The sequence below is a fragment of the Lactuca serriola genome, chromosome 3, assembly GCF_051521515.1.
Source record: "Lactuca serriola cultivar US96UC23 chromosome 3, Lser_US96UC23_V15, whole genome shotgun sequence".
In the NCBI taxonomy this organism is placed as follows: Eukaryota; Viridiplantae; Streptophyta; class Magnoliopsida; order Asterales; family Asteraceae; genus Lactuca; species Lactuca serriola.
In genome coordinates, this window is record NC_136410.1 from 161,434,959 (window position 1) to 161,457,240 (window position 22,282).

The following is a 22,282-nucleotide window of genomic DNA, read 5'->3' on the forward strand; positions in this document are numbered from 1 at the left end:
TTTTTTACTAAAAGAGATACTCTGATTTTTATAAAGCATAAACAAAATCGGTCTTTTCTGGCCGTGAAAATGGGGATGTCACAATTGGTATCAGAGCATTAGTTTAAGCGAACTAGGAATTTATAGAGAATTTCTAGACTTAAAATTAGAATGCTAAACGATGATTGTGAGATGAGTGACTGCTATATTTTACACACAAGAACTAGCTTAATTAGGGAAGATGCCTAAAAAGCTTTTATGTGCTAAATGATTTGTAATGCTTTATGCTATTGTTTGATCGGATCTATGGTCTGTTACCGACCAGATCTGGAAATTATATGTGCTCAGGTTTCTAAACGTTTAATTACGATATTAGAACTGGCATGTAACTTTTCAGAGTAATACGGAGGAATACGCGTCTAAATCTTCCTCTGTCTATATTCTCGTCTCGATACACCGAACGTCGGATTTGGTGTATAGAATGTAATGGTAATGACTCATAGCAGACCGAGCAAATGGAGGAAATAATATGGCTTACGATGGTGAATGATACTTACCGGAAGATATTTTAAGAGTGGGATCTTGCCTTTAGAATACATCTGATAAAATAGCAGTATGTCTATAGAAGTAGGGTACATTTAAATGTACACATGTGATTGGCGGGTTGATAGAACGATTGGTGTAATTCCTAAAGTTTTCTTATCACTCTGGAATGTCCATCACCAACCGAGTTGAAGCAGAATTGATGATTGAAGATATGCATGGAAGAAGTCCTAGTAGAGTCTAGGGAAATTTTTATGATTATTTGGTAACACTCATATGTGTTAAATTGTTTTGTGATTTAGGACTTGGGGACTACGAGACAATACTTGGGACGAGTATGAGTAGGTGTGAAAGGTAGTAGATGCATATACTACCGGAAGCACAGGACTCACGCTTGGATTAGGGAAAGTCACAAGGTTACCAAGAATCTAGTAATTGATTCGTTTTATTCAAGTATGTTGTTATCATCGTTTCGATAATGACTAAGAAGATGATTGTTATTCCGACCCTAGTGGTCATATCAAATTGAGTCCAACTACAATAAGTTTGTTACGTGGTTCGGAGAACCAAGTTCGATGTAACATATGACTTAAGCCATATGATTGAAGTAAAAGATAATCAAAGTGAAAGGTAGAGATATCTTGACGGTTGCTTGTAGCTAGAAATGCTACCTTTTAAAATGTGATCATCTCACATTAGAACATGAAGGGAGGTATAGTCTATTCTACAAATTTGACTCTAAAAGACCTGAGTCTAAGCGTTGCAACATACGATGTTAGGTCATTACAATACGACACATCGGTCCATGTTAGTAATCCTAAGATTGTTAAGAGGAAGAAGCAGTCTCCAGTAAGGATCGAGATTGTGACTTGAAGGTTATAATTGGGAGTCCAACGTGAGATAGAGAGCGGGTCCAAGATCAGGCACCGACTATAGTTAGGAAATCTTAGAGTTAGATACTCGTTTGAAGAAACATCAAAGTTACGGTTATTACTTAGGATGAAGAGATAACGTATGGAGTCATCATGTGAGCCCTGTTTCTTTGATGATTCCGAGACGTAATCATCCTAAGGGGGAGATAGTTGTAACGCCCGTAGATCCGGGCTAGTCAATTTAGAGATAATAGGGGTCGAAAACGACTTTTCGAAAAAAGATTATTTAGAATGAATAATCTTAACCAAGTTGTATTATATGTTACAAAGTTTCCATACACATAAAGAACGCCGAAATCCGAGTTATAACGAAGAAGTTATGACCCGTCGAAGTTTTGCGACGGAACCGGCACGATACCGGGAAGCGTTAATGGTGAATTTACGATAGAGCAAGATTTATACTTAGCAAGCTAAACTAAAGTTGTAGAATACGTTAAACCAAGAGTGTCCATAAAAAGAACACCCAAATCTGACTTCGTTTGAGCAAGTTATGATTTTTCTAAAATTTAGCATAGTAGTGCACAACCCGAAAATTCGAATTTTAGATCGGTCGATTTTCAGCCTAAATAATCTAAACGAGAAATGAATATATCGTTAATAGGAGTTAAACGATAAAAATACAGTAAAAAACGGAGCTCGTATGCGAAAGTTATGGACGAAGCTTAGTCGCTACTCTCCGAGCGTGATAAATTCGATACAGTTTTATAAATCCGAGATAGAATCAGAATTAGCCAACGGGGTCTAAATGAAAGTTGTAGTACTCATAAATACCAATGCGTGGATATAAATAAATTTGGAAACGGAGCTCGTATGCGAAAGATATGGACAAAGCTTAGTCGCTACTCTTCGAGCGCGATAAATACGATACAGTTTTTGTAAATCTGAGATAAAAGGAGAATTAGCCGACGAGGTCTAAATGAAAGTTGTAGTCCTCGTAAATACCAACGCGTGGATATAAAGAACGTAGAAAACGAAGCTCGTACACGGAAGATACGGACGAAACTTAGCGGCTACTTTCCATATAAGTAAAAGGGTGAACCCTTCATTATTTCTTCACACCATAAACATTTCTTTCTCTCTCTAACTTCTCTCTAGCCTCCCTAAACCCCTCCCAAGTCTAGGGAACCTCCCTAGCACGAGAAGAAAGCCTCGGAGCGCCCGATGGCTCCGAGAAAAAAAGCTTTCGGCTCGGAAACGCTACTCTACCGAAACCCGATTTTTAATAAAAACCCGCTGTAAATGGGCTACGCCTATACTATATTTAATATAGCTTTTATTTAATTATAGTAACATTATTAGGACCTTAAATTAATTATTTGAGCTATTATTATGAGTTATATTGAGTGTTATTTAACGCTTATATAATAGTAATAATAGGTATACTATTAATTAGTCGCGGTTAACGTTAAAAACTAAACCCTAGTGGTATTGATACTAGGTTTTGTCGAGGAAAATTGTTTTGAGATAACGAAGTGTTGTCTGAGTTTAGAATCACCACCTAATCAAGTGAGTGCATAGTTACTTTCATCTTACACATAGATATGAAGTATTTTATATAAATTACGTGCTATGTGTGCATATTATCTGAATACTTGCTGTCTATGTTGGATGAACGATTTTATACATGTTTTAAATGATTTAAACTGTATATGTATTTTATATCTACGATAATGTTGGGGTAAAACATGGGTAGATGTAATAGATGGAATATGAGTTGGATGATGAGTTGAGAGGTGTTATAGACCACGAGGTGAGGGTGAGAGGTGGACGATGTGAGAAGCCTTTTCCCAAACGATGGCCCCGTCATTCAGCAGTGTCACACCCCAAAACCAGAACGGCGGAAACATTCTGGGGTGGATGACGTCATGTCAAGTATCACAACACATGCATTATAGTAATCAAAGTACAACAAAACATTGCATTAATAGTAATAGTTTTACATGGTTCACATTATAGTACATCAATGTAATACAAGTAATAGAATAAATACGGCGTGGTACTAAGCTATCTTCATCAACAGCTCCTGGGATGTATCTGTCTAATGGTAACCTGAGAATACAAGTTATTTGAAAAGCGAGTATCAGCATTTTTACAAATGCTGGTGAGTTCATAAGCATTTTGTGACGTTTTTATTCAAATAACTTTAATAAAAGTAGTAGTTTAAGAGGTTACAATGTATTAGAGTTCTTTCCAGAAAATCCTATATTTTCTTTAATAAAAGCAGCCTTCTACCAAGACTGGACAGAGTTACGTGGTAAAAAGATAGTCTTCCCCTTAATCGCTAACATTATCAAAATACAGAATTTGATTATTAAAGAAAGCAAGAGAAGTCAGGGAAATACATATGCCTCAGCAGTGAGGACTGCTGACTAAGGCAAAGGAATCATAGACTCCAGGAAAGTATCGAACAAACGACACGCCTGGTTCAGCCTGAAAAATGGAGACACAGACCCCAGAAGGCACGAAATGAAAGGTACAACTGGGAAGGTCTAAAACAGTGAATACAAACCCAGATAGTATCAAATGAAAGATACGTCTTGTAAGGTCAAAACAGTGAAAACAGACCACAGACAGTATCAAATGAAAGATACATCTTGCAAGGTCAAAACAATGTGACTCTGAAAAAGAGTTACCAGCATACAGTGTAAATTGCTGGCGAAATACCGTTACCTTAAGGCCAATGAATTATAAGGTAACCCGGGATACTCGTAACCATACTAATCGACACTAGAGTACCAGACGCCCTACAAGCGTCTATATAATGTGACATTTGTCACCCCTTGGCTTGGTGGGCCGTGGACTGTAGCTAGCAATCAAGATGCGGGGGTGTCAATCCCGTATAGATCTATACACACAATGTCCGTTCTACCTACAGGAGACTCTGGTTACGAACTAGACGACGGAGAAGGCCGTGTCCCGAAGATGCATCCCAAATAGTGGGTAATGACTTCCAAACAGTGGGTAGTGGGTTTCTAATGTAAGTGTTGAACTAGAGGTAGAGACTCATAACTGAACTGACTGAAGTAAATGCTTGTGTACATAGTATACAACTAATGAATCAAACGACCTTCGGATGGACATCCGATCCCACCAGACCACATCTCAACGAAGAAAAGGAAATAGGGTGGACAAGCCTTCCTAAGTCCTTCAATCATTATTTATATGTATCTATACAAGCACAGACATACATCTAACTACGCTTGAGTGTGTATCAAGTGGAATCATATTGTGAAGTATAGGTGTACAGTGTGGAATAACCGACTTGTGAAGTATAAGCGTATAGTGGAATATCTGAGTCGTGAAGTATAAGCGTACAGTTTGGGATAATCGAATCATGAAGTATAAGTGTACCAAGTATAAGTGTATCACGAAGTGGAAACGACAACTGGTGAAGTAAAAGCTTCTATCAAGTATAAGTGGCTACAAGTATAAGCGACATAGAGACAATAACCGGTATAAGCGTATCACGAAGGAAATGCGTTATCAAGTAGGAGTTTTAAATAAGTAAAAGCGAAGCAGCAGTAACTAACAAGTAAAAGTATACGTCGTGAAAGGGAACTTCGATGAAAACCTTGGAAAAACCTTTATACTCCGGGAAAATCACATTTGGTATTCTTTGGTAAAATAAGTTTGCTTTAAAACCTTTAGAAATTCTTTGGAAACCTTTCACAAATCAGTTTGAAATGAAACTTTGAATAAATAGTATAAGTAAGAATTTTGAACAAGTGAAAACATTTCAGAAAACCATTTATAGTCGTCCTACTCGATAAAACAGTTTACAGTGTGGTAAAATCTTGTGCATGCGGGTTATCAATCACATGTGATTGATATGATAACTGGCATGTTTAACTTGTATCCCCTATAAAACATGTAAAAACATTTAAAAGGTTCAATCAGGGGTATGAACTCACCTGGTGTAAGTGGATCCGACGAAGCCGCCGGTTGGGTGCTCGGTGTCAAGTAAAGACTTGGACGCACTTAGAGACCTATTTAACATATGATATCATATGTTTACATACAATTAGTACATATATTACTAATTAAACAAGTATACGCACCCTAAAGAGCGGAAAACACCTTGGTTAAGTGTTTGGGGTGTCCCGGGTAACAACTAAGGGCTCAAATGGCTTAGGAATGGAGTTTACTCTCCGAGAGTAAACTCTCAATACCATGTTTACGGCCCAGGGACTACTCACCATGAGTTTACGGCCGTAAACTCATGGTGATGGGTTCTAGGGTGTTTTAAGGCTTCAATCTTGATAGTGGGATTTTTCTAGGTCCAAAACTATATAGTATGAATGAGTTTAAGGTCTTAAAGGGCATCTTAATGGAGTTTACAGCCCAGGGACAACTCCTAAGGGACTTTACGGCCGTAAACTCTTATTCCTTGAGTTTTGTGAAGTTTCAAGCCCCTAATACCTTGCTAGTAATTTATAATGAAGTGTGAGGCCATTTGGGGGGATTAAACCTATCATTTGGGTATGTTTAGGGGTGTTTACGGCCTTCGTACATGCCTGGGCCGTAAACTCCTTTTAATCCCCTAAATCTATGTGTTTGGATGATCTAAACCCGAAATGATAAGCCCCTAATTTATGTATTAAGTCCAAGGTTGTTTTAGGAGTGTGTTTGGGGCATTTTTGCAAGGGTTTGAGGTGTTTACGGCCTAAGCATATTCCTAGGCCATAAACTCCTTTTTATGCCTCAAAACGATTGTTTTAATTGATCAAACACTCCTAGGCTAAATCCTCAATTTATTTCCAAGCCTTTAGGGACATTTTGGGGTCATTTTGGCCTTTATTTAGGGGTTTACGGCCTAAGGAGGAGCTTAGGCCGTGAACTCCTTTTCAATCGCTTAAATGGTCCAATTTTTAGCTATGAACACGAATCATAATGTTTAGAATAAGCTAGGGTAAGTGGACTTACGATTTGGAAGCATTTGGTTGCGGTTTTGGATCGAAAACGGGTCTAGTGAGAGAGTATAGAGAGAGAGGGTGGAAAAGGCACAAATGGAGTTTACTCCCTCTTATATATGGGTGGGAGTTGGAGCTCAGTGGAATTCTACCCGATACTGCCGTTATACGGGGCATTTGGTCGCACCCGATTTAGTGGTCGTAATAATAAAAACTAACTTTTTCCAATTAAATGGAAATGTGTGTTATGTGTTTTTATTTCCTTTTATCACGACTTAACGGCGTATTAAATATAAACAAATGAAATGTTTATTAAATTGATGACCTCTAATTAACGGAGCTTTTATAAACTGGGATATTCCATTAACGGTAACGGGGAAATGTAACGGAACAACTTGGGTTGTCACATCATCCCCCCGTTAGAGGGAATTTCGTCCCGAAATTCAGGTGTAGGCAAGGGAGTAGGTATGAATGACCGCGTAGAGGCAGGAGGATACTCCCTATTCTGGTTGTCCTCGCATTCCCCTGTGAATCTTTGGTCTGTGTTTGTCATCTCAACAAGCCTTCACCTACGGGATGCAGATTCCGCCTCGGTAGCTAGTGGGTTCCGACTGGTGTATCTACGAGGTTAGGTTTCTCAATGGTCTCTATCAAGATGAGTGGGATACGGAGAGTGACGTCGGGTAATCGCATATCAAGTCTAAGAAGTGGATCGGTCGAGGTGTGAAGCTTGTGGAATATCCGAAAGTAGTAGTGGTCTGACAAGGGTTGGACCAAATCTTTGCGAGGATTCTCGGATGGTCCTAGGCTCTCGGAAGGGTAGAGCCTTTCAGTACTTAGAACATAGTGTACTTCTATGGCAAGATCATCATTGGCGTGATCGTCATTCCAAAGTTCCTAACGTTCTCTCCCGTACTGGTAGTGTAGTCCTTCAGGTTGGTTCTTAGGAAGCTCAGGTTGTCTTTGGTTTTGCGTTTTTCCCGTCAATTGGCTTTTAGAGACTTTCTAGGTCATCGAATGGGTTGCGTGACTATGGTTATCTATTTGCTGAAGAGTGTCTACCTCAAGCTTGTTCAAAGGAAACGACACTAACGAATCTTGAGATATGGAAACCCTCCAGGTCAGGGAGATAGGGTTTCACTAGACTAGTGTTGGACTATCTCGGGAGGTGGTTCTACTATTTCTGCATGAGATAGTATTCGTGGAACACCTAATAGTCCAAGGATTCTCCAAGACTTTGGTTTATTCTTGTGCGGAAAGCGCATGTTCCTGCATAACCCTTCGACTAACACCAAGGTTGGTGTCAAGTCTATAATCTCTTCGGGATCTGGGTCACGAGGTTTAACGCATCTACTTTCTCACTTGATCAATTATTCTTGGCTGCGAAGGTTATCCTGTGGTTCTCGGTACCCTAGTGTTCTCTTCGGAGAATGAAGTCTATCGTCTACAGGGCGATGGCAATTTCCTCCATGCAAGAGGGTGGAGGATGATAGGCACTATTCGTCTATAACAGGGTGGACGAAGTGCCTGAGTAGTGCGAGCATATACTGCAACTACTCTTCCGAAGGTTCTGAGTTTTCTCGGTCTAGGTCAAATCTAGTGAGTATAGAGTCTCATCACTCAGAACTTTAATAGGTCAACCCGCAGTGATTCTCTTGACTCCAGTTCCTATTTTATGGAATACGGTGAAGGGCTTTTCTAAGAGGTTCGTGGTAGAGCTCATACTTGGCTTAACCACTAATATTTGGTGTATGCAAGCAGTATATAATTAGGGTCGGCAGGATGTTCAGTTGTGCGACTCCACCCCAAACCCACAACCCAACGAGGAACAGGGAGTTGGGAGGATACACACACCTTAAATCTTTTTGATCCCAATTATATACCACCTTTACGCATATACCTGGTTATAATGGTCATTCCTATGAGTTCTATTCTCTAGGTTCACGAACCTGATGTGCGAGGTGCGAAGGGTCTTTCTAGGAAGTTCTACGGAGTATGCTTCGGTTGGTTACTGTCTTTAGGAGTATCTTGCAGTGTATTTCACTTTGGTGTTCATCTGACTATGAGGGGTTGGTCAACGGCACGTGGTACCCTCTCTTGGGTACTTCGGAAGGTTTGAGGTAAGAGGGACAATTGACGGATCGCATTAGGTTTGATTATTTGTGTTAGGTTTAGGTTCAGGAGAACCTTTATTTGCCGACATGGCTACGGAGAAAGTTCTTTTTACATAGCACTAAGAATGTACACATGGTTGCACGAAGTCAAACCACGATCAATAGAGTCGTCGAAGTTGGCACACTCTGACATGATATATAATGAAGATCGATAGAGTCATGTGTCGAACAGGCACACAAGTTCTAGGCGTCTCGGGTTTCGTCCTATGTATCACTACCGCGGATACTTGGACCGATAGAGTCGACGCGGAACTATAGAGAGTTCTAAGTGTTTCCGAATAGAGTACCTTTTCATGAACGGATTCTCACAAGGCATTTCTATAACCGCCTAACATATACTAGTCATGTATATTTTAGGTGGGGAGGACTGTTGACTGAGCGACTCCGCCCTAAATCCACAACCAAACAAGGAACAGGAAATGAGGCGGCATTCACTCACTCTAGGTCTATCCATCTTAAATATACATGGTCGTAACGTATACGTTTAGCCGTTATAGTTTTACCTGATGAATTTTTAAATTTATAACAGTGCTGTGACTTTTGCCTTAATGGGGAAGTATTTACATTTGAATTAGTCTTTTAATGTTCTCGGTTAGTTATCTGGGATCGAGAGACGTACCTAAAATCTACCAGGTTCCTTGATGCTTCTCCCTAAGCATTAGAGTTAGGCTCTTCCGGTGTCTTTGTCTTTCCCTTCGGTTGGGCAGTCCTTCTTGAAGTGTCCCATTTCGCCACATAGGTGGCAAACTGTACGGGTCGCCACATTGGTGGTTGATGTAATGAACTCAACCGGGGTTCTGCAGATGCGAGCAGTATGCCCCAACATGTGGCACCTAGCAGAATAGAGCTCCCGGCAGACACCATGATGATGGTAGTTGCACTTGCTGCAATGGGGAAGGTTTCCTTAGTATGGTCTCCTAGGTGCAGGGATGGGAAGGTTGGCAGGGATACTGACTGTCTCAACTCGTTGCCCTTCGGAAGGTCCTTGAGCCGAGGTACTTCCCTCCTCGATCTTGAGTTTTCTCTTTAGTGGGTTCGGTGAAGGTTCTTGGGTGACTGGGTATGAAAATGTTGGTTGTTGCTGTCCATTGCTAGGATCGGAAATCCCGACAGGGCCCTTGCTAACATTGGCGGTGTTAGCATTCAGGTGAGCCATGACAGCTGCTACGGCTGCTGAGACTGCAGCTTGGAACGTAGCTTCATCGAATAAGAGAGCAGGTTTCTTGCTTGTGGATTGGTTACGCTTCCTCGGTGGCATTGTTTTCCTACACGGAAAGGAATACAAGGTAATGAGAGACAATGGTTAACCCTGGACATTTCTGTCCCGAACGTATTAGGCATAAATTTTTCCCGTGCCTTAGGTACTGGTCGTCTGAGTGTCAACCTACATCCCTATGATGTAGTCCTGGTAATCGAAGTGGGTGTATGAGTATCAGAAAAAGGCCATAAGATGCGAGTCATTCCTGCTAAGTTACCTTTATACTGGGAAAGGTTTCACTCTCCGTCCTAGAGAGATTTGAGAACGGTTCGGAACGAAATTGCGGAAAGAGAGGCTCATGAGGGCTTATGGCTAGATAATTTCAATAGAGGTGCGGGGATCCGCTCTAATCGTGTAACTGGCAACGGGAAACGACAATTCACCTAACACATAGCGTGAGTAGTGTAACCACTAACTCACTAAATTGTATTAATTTAAGGGTGTATTAGCGTGATGAACACGAGGAAAAGACAATTCTCGGGTTCCATGTACTGGCTCCCTCTGTCTGCCTCGTATCTTTGGCTGGTATCGGCGTTGGTTTCCTTCTGGTAGTTACCTAGGGTTCTTCTCTTGTGAAGACATATTGAATTTATACTCCGCCTTCCTTCTGATTCCAACTCTGGGTGTCATCACTTCATGATGGATGACTGGGAATCTCCGAAGTTTAGGCGAATTTCTCACCGATGTCCCTAAAAGATATAGGCACTTGGTGAATTCAATAGTCCCAACCCAGTTCATTTATTTCCGAACTGGAAATCTTCTCAATGAACTTCTTCGGGGTTGGAATCAACTCTTCTGTCAAGCACTGAAGTGGATAGGCTTTTCTACAGGGTTCGTGCGAGAATGGAAATCTCTAAAGAATCCTATGAGATTATTAACATTTCACTGGATGATCCAGATCGAGTCCTGCTATGATTACACAGGGTATACAAATCATATATAGCTTAGATCCGAATGTCTCGCCTCAAGATACTCAAATATCGGCTCATACGTGCCTGCTCCGTGGAAACATGCTCAGGGCAGAACATCGCCCTCTCATGGAACATCCTGGTAATCACCGTAACAGACTCAGTACCCTGCTTGAGGGTCAGAATCTCCTGGGCCAAACACTCCCTCTCCACCTGGGGAACGTACTCATCTCGGAACATGGCAGTGAACCTCTCCCAGGTCACTGCCACAAGCTCAGTAGGCGTAAAGTGCGCCGTCACAAACCTCCACCAATCCTTCGCTCCCAAGCGAAGCTGGTTCAACGCGAACCGAACCTTTAAATGCTCAGGAGTTGAGCAAGTGAAGAAACACCCCTCTATGTCAGAAATCCATCTCATAGCCACCACCGGGTCCTGGGTCCAATCAAACTCTGGTGGTTTTGGGTTGCTGAACTCTCGGAACAGCAACGCATCACCACCCTACGGCCTCGCGGCAGCAATAGTTGCGGTAGCCGCTGCAACAGCAGCCTCAGAAAGAGCGGCATAACGCTCGTCGAAGGTCTCAATCATCGTGGTCTTAATAGACCCGAACATCTCTGGTATCTCTGCCATGATGGCCGCAGCCACCTCCTCATGGATGATCCGGCGGATCTCCTCATCACTAGTCTCACTGCTCTCAGGCATCAGACGTGTCCTCACCATGATCTACCTCTGAAATTAGATTCCATTCGAGCATACTCACACTCGACAACTCATACCTCCTTGATCCTTGGTATTCCAAAGATTCCTACTTGGGCTGTACACAGCTCCGGTGCTTTCAGTAGTACGGGCCCAATACTATTGTCCGCACTGTATCAGAATACACCCCAAGTCCTCCTCTTCGGATCCCAAATTACAAGTACTCTATCATGCGTAATCCACTCTCTAACAAATCTCTCATAAGCCCCTCGCTGCTACCTACTCACTCTCAAGCATCTCATAGCAGCTCACCTCTCCCTAAGCTAAGGCATCACAAATCAGGCCACTCTAGTCCTAATAGGAGTACCTAGCCTACTCTAGCATAAGAATACATCATATCAATATCAATATCACATAACATGAGGGTATTTTGGGAAATCACTATTCGGGCGCGGACTGATCGTACACACACTCTGCTCTGCGTTCTTCCAAAAATCTTTTACTCTTTTGAAAATACTTCTCAAATCCTTAGTTTGAGTTCAAATACGCCCGAAGGTGTACTCGAATCCCTCAAACCAAGGCTCTGATACCAACTTGTAACACCGTGAATTTCAAAATAATTTTTCGCATAATATAAAAACATATTCATTTAATTTTCATAAAACATCAGTGTTTGAAACTCCAATCAATTTCATACAATGAATCCCAGGATCACATATCATAAAAATCCCATGTGTGTGTACTGATCAAGTCAGCGCCTTCCCACGGTCATCACTAGTACCTGAAACAAATAACACCAACACTGTAAGCACAAAGCTTAGTGAGTTCCCCAAAATACCACATATAACACATATTAGCCACTCGAGGCTATAACTTTGTGGGCCCGTAGACCCTACTCTATGAACCCTCTGGTTCTAACTCTGGGAACCTTCCGGTTCCAACTCTATAAACATGCACAGCATAAATCACATAGAAATAATGCAGTACAACACATAACATACATATAGCATACAAATACTCTGTCACATAACTCTGATTACCTACTCAAGGTAAAGTATAGTAAGAAGACTCACCTCGCTTATCTCGATAACTCACAAATCCCGGGAATCACTCGTGCCCGATCCTCCGAGCTATAATCCTCCTATAAAACCATATACCTCTAATTAACAGTTTCACAACTAAGGTTGACTACCCCTATCAAGTCAACACTGGTCAACTCTGGTCAACGGTCAACGGTCAACTTTGACCGGACTCAGCGAGTGCACTAGAGCGACTCGGCAAGTCTATACGTGTTCACTGACTCCCTAGGATCCTCTCTTGACACGTCGAGTACATCCCTGACTCGATGAGTTCCACTTGGCATGAATCGCGGGGCCACCACGAGTCAACTCGCCGAGTGTCAAGAATAACTCGGCGAGTTCCAACTTGACTCAGTCCACCTGTCAACCCTCTCTGACTCTCCCTGACTCACTGAGTCAACCCTTAACTCGGTAAGACCACTCGCTGAGTGGTTATGGACAACCTTCATGCTACTCGCCGAGTCTGTTCTTCGGACTCGGCGAGTCTAAGCCATGCATGAAGTCAAACTCACTCCTGAGGTCAGATCCGTTCCAGTAACTCATAGATCTAGTCCTTCCAAGCACATTTATCACGTAAAGTTACAATCTTGGCTACCATGCAACGCCTACAAGGCTTCTTTTGGTGAAATGACATCTAAAATGGTAACCTAAGTCCACAACTCAAAAGGAAAGGCATAAAGCAGAGCATTTGGGACTCTCTGGACCTACTAAGGTCCAGATCTAGGTACCAATTCCCCATGGGACCTCTCACACTCCAATTACAAGGCATACAAGGCATGAAGAAACCCTAGATTTGACCATATCAATAAAAACACGAGATTAAGCTCTGAATAATACCTCAAATAGCTTCCTCTGCCGAAATGGAAGTAGATCCACGCTCCCCAACTCTCCTAGCTTGGCCTTCCTCTTCCCTTCTTGCTAACACACACAAGGATGAAGAATAAGGGCCTCTTTTCATGCTCACAAGGAATCTCAGATGCTCTGGTGCTCTCAAGGTCGAAGGTAGCCGCAATGAAGGGTTATAAGGTCCTTTAAATAGGGCTCAGGTCCGGGAAATTAGGGTTTCATTAAACAGCATGGACTCGCCGAGTCCACTCTTGGACTCGCCGAGTCCGGACGCGAACCCGCATCCAAATCCGCGATCATACTCGGCGAGTCTAGGCTCCAACTCGCCGAGTCTCCTCACAAATTACCAAAAATAAATAAACGAATAATACCTGGGAATCCGGGCTGTTACACGGAATCACCACCTAATCAAGTGAGTGCATAGTTACTTTCATCTTACACATAGATATGAAGTATTTTATATAAATTACGTGCTATGTGTGCATATTATCTGAATATTTGCTGTCTATGCTGGATGAACAATTTTATACATGTTTTAAATGATTTAAACTGTATATGTATTTTATATCTACGATAATGTTGGGGTAAAACATGGGTAGATGTAATAGATGGAATATGAGTTGGATGATTAGTTGAGAGGTGTTATAGACCACGAGGTGAGGGTGAGAGGTGGACAATGTGAAAAGCCTTTTCCCAAACAATGGCCCCGTCATTCAGCAGAGTATGGATGACAACCACAGACTATTCTAGACAGTCCAGTGGAACACTAGCAGGCTCGCAACCTGTAGGTGTTGTGAACGATGTGTTCACCTGGTGTACTCTAAACCTATGTGATCATGCAGACTTGATGCCTAAACCCTGGTGATCATGCAAACTTGATGCCTAAAACCTGGTGATCATGCATACTTGATACCTAAACCTTGGTGATCATGCAGACTTGATGCCTAAACCCTGGCGACTATGCATACTTAGTGCCCATTGTGTAAACCGTGGCAACAATGGACTTTGTGTCGATTCCTTAGGATGATCCTTAGGAATGAGTGAACGAGAAATAGTTGATTCTTAGGGTAGATCCTTAAGAATAAAGAAGATAATGGGGATGAGTAGTTGGTTTGATTGCTTAATTGTTTAAACATAATAATTATATTATTGTGGGTTGAAAACCCTAAGTACTCACCAGGTTTCCCAACCTGACCCACTCAGTTTATTTATATCACAGGTGTTGTTATGATGTCACATTACACTGAGAGATTAAGGATATGTAAATCACTTGCGATAATGAATGTAAGTTCTGTTTATGCTTATGTTTATGTATTGACGATGACATCCCAAATGTTTTAAAATGAATAAAAATACTTTTCCTCGGAAATGCTTTGATAACGTATTTATCATGTTTTACTGGGAACAAATGCCGCAACATTTTTTTTACTAAAAGAGATACTCTAATTTTTATAAATCATAAACAAAATCGGTCTTTTCTGGCCGTGAAAATGGGGATGTCACAGAATCAGTCCAATATGCCACCTTTGTGGTTAAATAGGACATTGCAAAAGGGACTATCTAATAGAGAAGAATAGCGGGGAATCAGGAGGAGGTTGACCCCAGAATGTAGGGAAGCATCAACGAACCCTGCTATAATTTTGGTACGCTTCCAAACCCCATTATTTAATTATATATGACTGGTGTGCACCAAACAGTTATAGACAGATGTAGTAGAGCTCATTTCATGGAAGTTCATTGCTTCAAATGATCAGAACCCTCGTTAGTTGTATTTATTAATTTGATAAAATAGGGTTCGTAGTAATCATTTCTGCTTTCAATTAACATAATATCTAATTTATCAAGAAGTCCCGACATCATCATCCGACATGGCTTGGTTTGGTCCTAACCATGCAAAATTTTTATTTCCGTGTAGAAATAACTCTTCCCTTAAATCATCCGTCAGGTGAAATTCTTCTGATCCATAACGCCAACCCTTATATCACTTCTCACTTCAAAACTTTAGAAGTACACATGCGAGGGGTACCACGCCCTTCTAACCTACCTAATAACTAATAACCTTGAATCGAAAAAAACACCAAAGAAATCTCAGAAGTCAGTAACCACCTGAAGTATACCTAGTAAATCTCCTAGAAAGACCACTTGTACCGCAGGTCAAGTTCAAGAATAGTGACTATGAACTCATTAAGTTAAATCTATCGCTGCTAAGTGTATACACAAGAGTGATATATAATGTAGACTTTACAAGAGTTAGAATGTGTGATTCTGCCCTATCTCCTGTTCCTTGTCTGGTTGTGGACTTGGGGCAAAGCCACCCATCCAAATGTTTTGTCAATCTAAATTATATGCGACTTGTATACACGAGGTAATGGTGGATGACCTAGGTATAAGTGTTATCATGAACTTCAGAGCAAAAGCATGCATGCTTACTATAACAACCGGAGATACCTGAATGCAAGTGGCAGCGGATCACAATGGACTTCATAACCAAATTTCCCAAGACAACGGGTGGTCTCGATACCATTTGGGTGATCGTAGATAGGTTAACAAAGTCGTCACACTTCCTGCCTATCAAAGAAACAGACAAGATGGAGAAATTAACTAGAACCTACATTAGGGAGATCGTACGACTGCATGGTGTTCCCATATCCATTATCTCTGATAGGGATAGTAGATTCACTTCAAGGTTTTAGCAGTCACTTCAAAGTTCCCTAGGAACTAGGCTGGACATGAGTACAGCCTACCATCCGCAAACTGATGGACAAAGTGAGAGGACTATTCAAACTTTGGAAGATATGTTGCGAGCTTGTGTGATTGACTTTGGAAAGGCATGGGATACTCATTTACCTCTTGTCGAGTTTTTCCTACAAAAAAATTTATCACACGAGCATAAAGGTTGCTCCATTTGAAGCCCTCTATGGTCGTAAGTGCAGATCCCCTCTATTTTGGGCTGAGGTGGGCGACACATAGTTAGCTAAAGGACGCATTCCTGACAGCACTCTCACAGGTCAGGAGATCATACAGGAAACCATAGAGAAGATCGTTTAGATTCGAGAACGATTGAAAGCCTCTAGAGACCGACATAAAAGTACGCAGACAATTGAAGGAACCCTTTGGAATCCCAGGTTGGTGACCGAGTTCTTTTGAAGGTCTCAACCTGTAAGGGCTTAATACGCTTCGGAAAGCATGGAAAGCTAAATCCAAGATACGTAGGACTTTTCGAGATTATCGCTAGAATCGGCCCTATAGATTATAAACTTAAACTACCTCACGAACTTAGTAACGTACACCCTACTTTCCACGTATCTAACTTGAAAAAGTATCTGTCCGACGAAACTCTAGTGATCCCACTCGATGTTATCGAGATCGACGAGAGCCTCAACTTTGTGGAAGAAGCTGTTGAAATCATGGATAGGTAAGTGAAAAGAACGAAGCAAAGTCGCATACCAATAGTGAAGGTTTATTGGGATGCTAAACGGGGACCTGAATTCACTTGGGAGCGAGAAAATCAGATGCAACAAAAGTACCCGCATCTCTTCCTTACTCCATAAACACTTATCTTTGTAAATAATTTCGGGACGAAACTCCCTCTAACGAGGGGATGATGTAACAACCCGATATTTCAAGTCAATGTAATGACCTAAAACTAAAGTATTGTAACCAATTTTGAGATAATAAAAATCGCGTAAAAAATGAAATGTTCAAAAACCTCAATTGTTGTATATAAAGTGATAGACATCGTATCAAGCTTTTCAAAAATATAAAGAACACTAAAATCTGAGTTATAACGAAGAAGTTATGACCAATCTAAGAATCCGCGACAAATCCAGTAAAACACTGTCAAGCGTAAACGCAAAATTCCAATGAAATACTTTTTAGCCTTAGGCATCTGAATGAAAGTTGTAGATATCTTTAAACCGTAAACATATATAAAAAGAACGTCCAAATCTGACTTCGTATGAGGAAGTTATGATTTTTCTAAGTTTCAGCTTAGCAGTATGCAAACCGGAGTTTGATTATGAGATCGAGTGATTTCTATTCGAAAAAATCTAAACGAGAATCGAAGATCTCATCGATTGTAGTTCAACGGTAAAAAGACAAACGAAAACGGACGTCAGATGAAGGAGTTATGGATTTATGATGTAGTTTTCCTGTCCCGACCTACTAAAAATAATATAACAAAAATTAAAATCAAAATTAGCCCACGGAGTCTAAACGAGAGTTGTAGAGCATAATCTCATCTACGCGTGGATATAAATAACATCAAAAATGGAGCTCAGATGTGAAAGATATGAATTTTTGAAGTTCGGGGCACAAACCCCAACCCTATGTCAGAGTCCACGACGTGAAAAAGGGGTTCATGACGTGAACTTAGTGCTGACGTCTTCTGGAGCCTGACAGACTGAACATTGCGACTACGCACCTGATGACGTCCAAGTTCATGACGTGAAATGATGGTTTACGACGTGAAATCTGAAATTCCAGCCCTATAAATAGAAACCGGTGGCTGCCGATTTAGGTTGCTAATTCCCTCACCCTCTCATTCCCTGTACCCTCTCTAGCTGTCTTGAAGTAACCACGAAGCCCCGGTATCATCCCGATACCCGAAGCGAGTCCCAACGCTTCGAAGATCCCAAGAATAATGGAGTTTCGAGCCGAAACCCTGCCTGCGAGAAGCCCGATTTCATCGAAGAATATTACTTTATGATCCGTAGTGTTCTTCGATAATCGTCTTACCAAGTGAGTTCATACCCCCTAATTTATCTTTTCAATGATTTAAAAGCTTTTATGGGGGGGTGATACAAGTAGAAAACATTATAGTTATAATATCAAACACATGTTATTTATAACTATATAAACAAGAGATTTCTTATACTTCGAACTGTGTTATCAAACAAACTATTTCAAATCATTTTATAAACTGACATGAAGTCATCTATGACCATTTAAATGGTTAAAATTCTTTTATATGCTAAAATCTTTTATCAAACTCTTTTAAACTTATATATTGTCAAAATGATGTCTATATAGATATAGTTATATAAATGAGGTTGACAGGGCTTAGGACTGATAACTCACTTTATTTCCTATTCCTTGTTTGGTTGTGGACATAGGCTATCGGTTGTTTGTCCGAGTGTCGTTTGAATCTTAGTTATATATTATGTATATGCATATAGATATAAAAGTTCTTCCATTAGTTCAACACCTTTGGGTAGCAAAAGTGTACAAAGATACTCAGTCATTCAAACAACATTACTAGTAAACTATAATAGGTATAGTTTAGAGGATTACTACTTATTATTTCTAGAAGAATGAAACTTACAAGAGTCAGTTCATACTATATTCTAGAACGGAGGAACAAATCATGATTCACGAATTTATACTTTACACTACCAGTAACCTAGGAAGAGAACGTATCATTAACTCATTGTTTATAACAAAATATGATAATATAAAAGGTATAAGAATATATATGGGGTACATCTACAAAGTACCAGGTTATATGTGGGGTACATCTACAAAGTACCATGTTATATATTAGGTACATCACAAAGTACCAGGTTATATATGGGGTACATCTACAAAGTACTAAATTTTATTTATAGAGGGTATATCTCCAAAGTACCGTACAATAATAAATAAAAAATATTAAAACATAAAATAACAAGTACAGAAAGGAACATACATCCTTTTACAAAGACGAGTAACAATAATGTGAGATACTACTTCACGACACAACAATATAATTGTTATGTCGCATTTTGTAATCGGAGTCTCCTGGAGGGAGAGCGGGCATTGTGTGTATAGATCTATACGGGACTGACAATCCTACATCCCAATTGTTAGCTACAGTCCAGCATGCACACCAAGGGGTGACAAATGTCACATATTCAGTTTTGACGCCAACAGGTCGTCGTGTTAAATACTCGTCAATAAGTATGTTTATAACCACATCACATTTTAACCTTAATAAACGAATTAGAATTAAGTTAATTAGTGCTTTCGTAGTTATTTTAATCAACTTTACTATACACTTTCATTTTTCCGTTACGTTCATACAGTGATTTACTCACATAAGAAATGCATACTATTTTTTGTATAAAGATAGTTTTACAAATATGGAAAACCAACATTTATACTATTACAAGTACAAACACACATCTTACATCATTTTGAAGAGAAACAAACATACAAAACAGTTCAGTCTTGGTAGAAGACTACGTTTAGTAGAAAATATAGAATTTTCTAAGAAGTATACAAATTTTTACATCAATATGCTTACAAAAAAATTTCATCAAACTAATGCAAACATTTGACACATAAAATACTTATGAACTCACCAGCTTTAATGCTGATCTACTCTCTTTTCAAATAACTTGTATTATCAGGTCACCAGTAGACAGGTACATTGGATTAAGTTTTGATAAGATGGAGCGTGTTCAAGACTCGTCTTTTATTTTTTATATTCATATTTTTGGTGTTTTACAAATACATTCAGAACACACTTGTATTAAATTATATTATTAATGCAATGGATGATGTTGTTGCTTGTTTAATATTATGCGTTGATATGATATTATACATGACGTATTCCGCCCCACAACATTTCTACCGTTCCGGTTTTAGGGTGTGACAACGACCGTCGGGGAAAGGAGGAGGCACCATTTGTGAGGAGTCGAGCTTTCCAGATGTCAGTCGACGAGGCTCGTGGAACAACATATGTAGTTACGGGGATGTTCCTAGTGGACAGTGTTCCAACCTTAGTTTTGTTTGATTTGGGCGTCATCCGATCGTTTGTGCCTCTTGCGCTTAGCAAGAGGTTTGGTGACTCTCCAAGGGATCTTGATTATCCATTTGAGGTAGATATTTTCGATGATCATCCAATGCCGATTTCAAAGGTACATAGAGGTTGTGTTCTTGAGTTATTTAGCAAGCGATATCTTATTGATTTGGTTCCTATCCCTTTGCACGAGAGTAAGGTGATCACGGGAATGGATGGTTGAGCCCTACTGGGGTGATAATTGACTACAAAAACTAGGTAGTTCGATTTCAAACCCCAAGTGGGGAAGAACTTGTTATTCATGACGAGGGTTCTCAGCGTTGACCGACTCTCTGTTTAGCTGCTAGAGCTAGGAGATATCTACAACAGGGTTGTTCTGGTTTTCTGGCTTATGTATTGCATACCATAGAGGAGAAGAAAAGGATGATTGTGATGGGTTTTGTATACTACAACATCCTATGGTGCACATACAACCCTAAATGCTTTGGATCTATGTTTTTCTCTAATTATACATGCAATATTGTTTCCAAAGCATAAGGCCTACAATTAGCATACAATTGACATAATCAACATAAAACTGAATTATAGAATTACCTCTTTGTTGTAGCTTGTAGTTTTGGCCTTTAAGAACTTAGCACCCCAAGTATGATGCCTCAAATGGTTCACAACACACCCTTGAACAATTGGATGACTTTTAAGAGATTACTATGCACACAAATCGGTTATGAACTCCAAGACCACTTGTGTAACCGATTTTAACCATGGGGTTATGTATATATATGTAGGATTCCAAGAGTCATGGGTAAACCCCAATCCATACTCTTTGGGTTATGATCCATATTCCATGTGGGCAAACTCTTCATGGAAACTTACATAATCTTCGCCCATCATGGATCATTAGCCCAACCCATATATATATATATAAATATATATATATATATATATATATATATATATATATATATATATATATGGGTCATGTACATTGACATATGCAACCCGAAATGGACCATGCTACTCTCGGGTCATGTACATACCAATTATAGTTATGGGCTTAGACGCCTAATCCAACAGTCTCCCACTTGGATAAGTCTAATAACTATTATTACAAGTACAACTCCACAACCCGACTAGAAATTGTAGCTCTTAAAAGTTGTTGTCGAATTTTGACCAAGTCAATGACGCTTCCATTACATAAGGGATCATATATTCCTCCATTCTACAAGATATCATATGGACTGAGACATGGATTATAATCATTCTCTCTGTCCATCAGCTGTTTCCTGATTTTCGATTTATAACAACTGACTAGTTGAAAACAAATCAGTCTAGGATTGGCCAAGCGCTTAGGGTTGTCATCACTAAATCATCGAGATGCTCACAAGTCTTGCTTTTATCCCTCTATGGGAAAAAAGGAATGGATAAACTTCGACTCAAATGTTTGCTTGTACTTACTCATCAAATCACACACAACAACATGTTTTACAACACCAAGTTACTGGTGCGTTTACATATGTCAATGTGCAATCGACTTGTAAATTACGACTCACACGTCTTGGTTTCAAGAATATAAGATATTATCATCTCACAATCACTTGTGATAAAATCCATGAAGTGATTCAGATTAGCGTGGGTTTAATCCAATACTCGAATCTTATTCCAGGAGTACTCATGAACACTGCAGCAAACTTGTGCTATGTCTAAAACATCTAGACAATCTACAGTCAGATTAATGAAAGTCTTGCCTTAATACCTACTTCCAAAGTATGATCGACTATGGATAGTTTGAATGACCTAGTTATTCAGGAAGTCAAAACATGGAAAATGAAACACAAGAATAATGGAATCCAATATGGTCTCAAAACTTATGAATATAAATAAAACATCTTTTATTTAATCACCATATTGATTACACATTATTCATTGTATAATGTTTCGATTAATCAACTTAATACTTGAATAAAAATAATAGTTTTCCCATGATCCAAGCATGCACACTATGTTTCCCTATGGTCCTTTCTTTGTGAAATAGATCAATTAACAACATTTCAATGATGCTCATTTTCACAATTCCAAATCCTTATTGTAAATGTAAGAATACCAAATTCTTGCCATTCGCTATAATATGTTAGATTTTAAACTTATATGCATTGATCCTTTTGTAATGACTATGCAC